Genomic DNA, 2,404 nt, shown 5'->3' on the forward strand with positions numbered 1-2,404 from the left:
TTGAAATCGCATCATATGACCCCTTTAATGACAGAATTTTCATTTCTGGGTGAACTATCCCTTTAATGTACAGACGTAATGGGACCTAGAAAGTGCAAAAGTAGAAAAAAAATATGAATTACAAAAGTGAAACCCACTTCATGAAACAGACAACATAGAATCTTGTAAAATGTTTTTTAATTTACTTTTCTTTTTTTGGTTTCCTTGTCCCCTCTGAGATGACAGATTTACAAATAATCCCCACCCCTCTAAACCCGACCCCCACATAACCCTGCCCCTGACCACTCACCTGGTGGAATGGGATGATATGAGACTAGCGAGTCTGGATCTTAGCGAGCGTGAATTTAAACAAGTCTGGAACAGTACAGTACATACGAATACAGACTAATAAGCACATGTAATGTACATGTGCACATACTCACACACGCACATACATACATACACACACACTGGGCACGCTCTGTTGAGGACTGGAGTGAAACACCACGGGTTGACTGCAGGTTTGTTATTTTTTTCCCCATGATTCCACTTGCCCGCACTTAAGATCCATAAGAAACTCAATTTGCGTTCCCAACAAAGAGGGCCACCAATGTACCAATGTTTTTCTACAAAAAAAGGGACTTGGGTAGACAAAAATGTAGGCCAAAAAAATAAAAATAAAAATAAAAGAAAAAAAAAATCATGTTTTTAATTTAGACAAGACCCACAGAGCACAAACATATTTACAAGCTCCAAAAACAAAAATAAAAACACTTCTCTTCATTCCCCACCCCAAAAAGGCTCAGGGGTTCACCTTCTCACTTTTTTTATCTAAAATAAAAATTATGAAAATAGACATCGCACAGGCAGCGGCAGTGCCAGGTAGGCACCAGCTGGCTGCTGGGTTCTGGGTTGGGTCTCGATGCGGTTGTAACATCACAGCTCGTCCCGGTCCCTGAGGATGGTGTAGCGCGTCTCACTGGGGGCCAATTTCTGGAAGGAACTCTCTGGGGGACTACTGGCCACCTCTCTATTCTCCTCCTGCTGGAACACACACACACACAAACAGGCGAATAATTAACCACAAATCACCTGGATCTGTAAAGTGACTGTTTATACAGTCATAATACCGAGACCACAGATAGACAGATGCGTTCCTGTCAGCAGATCGCTCTGTGCCAAGGCCACCGGGTTCATTCTGCTGCACACGCATTCAAATGTCAGCACGTGCGTTTCATTCAGTCATATTCTTCTTAATTAATGTACGCCTGCATTAATTAGTTTAGATGAACACATTCTTTTCAGAGATTTGGACCAGGAAGTGTGCTGAACTCACAAACTGAGTAAAGTGCCTGTCGTAATGGGGTACTTTAATCAGCCGAAAAGTGGACAACACTGATTTTGAGCAAAATGTCATCTTGACATGTACAGGCCAAACAGAAGCTGATTATTAACTAACATCGCATAATGATGTGCTGTTACATGCAATCTGTAATTTGTTAATAATGGAACGTAAAATTACAAGCAGTGATAATAGTATAAAGTGTAGTTTTACACACTACCATTCAAAAGTTTGGGGTCAGTCTTTTTTTTTAAATTAATAATAATAATACGTTTATTTATTTAGCGCATTTACTTAGCTCTAGGATGCATAAATGAATGCTTTTATTCAGCAAGGATGCATTAAATTGATAAAGTGATAGTGAAGACCTTTAACATTGTTACAAATATTTTTTATTTCACATAAACATTGTTCTTTTGAGCTTTCTATTTATTGAAAAACCCTGAAAAAAGTTGCATTATGGTTTCCACTAAAATATTAAGCCTGTTCAAGATTGATAATAAAAATGTTTCTTGAGCACCAAATCAGCATATTATAATGATATATGAAGTGTCATGTGACACTGAAGACTGGAGTATTGGCTGATGAAAATTCAGCTTTGCCATCACAGGAATAACTTAGAATTTAAATACAAGTATATTTAAAATAGAAAACAAACAAACAAACAAAAAAACTTCAAAAACAAATAAATAAAATATCTGTAGAAAAAGTTTTTTGGGGAAAAATTCTATAAAGGCACACAATTATTATTGTGTCCATGTTCAAGTTTTATGTCCAATTTCTAGCACAAACTGAAAAAGCATTAAAAAAAATATGATGGCAAGTTCAACACATCACTCTTGTAAATGAAAAGCAATTCCATGCAAAAGCTGTGGTGAACTCTGACCTGTCCTGGAGTGCTGTCTGTGGGGTCTGGGCCATGATGGAACTCCCTGTGCAACTTTCCCGAGTGCAGGTCCAATACAAACTGCCTCAGCTTTCCTGGATCCCTGTTCATACACATAAGGCATCATGAAACAGTCCAAAAAACAAACAACAACACGAGCAGCATCATTGATTTAATGAGTGAACAGATAAGACCCC

The 2,404-nt window shown here is 38.0% G+C and overlaps 1 long non-coding RNA gene across 1 annotated transcript; it reads right to left on the bottom strand.

The window, feature by feature from the left end:
* Positions 1–165: 165 nt before the first annotated feature.
* Positions 166–2,340, bottom strand: LOC107683248 (uncharacterized). Its single transcript, XR_001633696.1, has 2 exons — positions 2,208–2,340; positions 166–1,023 (listed from the first exon to the last, which is right to left on the bottom strand). It is a non-coding gene; the product is annotated as an uncharacterized LOC107683248 (long non-coding RNA).
* Between the last annotated feature and the right edge of the window lie 64 nt (positions 2,341–2,404).

The sequence above is a fragment of the Sinocyclocheilus anshuiensis genome, unplaced genomic scaffold (genome assembly GCF_001515605.1).
Source record: "Sinocyclocheilus anshuiensis isolate Anshui unplaced genomic scaffold, SAMN03320099.WGS_v1.1 C33082457, whole genome shotgun sequence".
Classification (NCBI taxonomy): Eukaryota; Metazoa; Chordata; class Actinopteri; order Cypriniformes; family Cyprinidae; genus Sinocyclocheilus; species Sinocyclocheilus anshuiensis.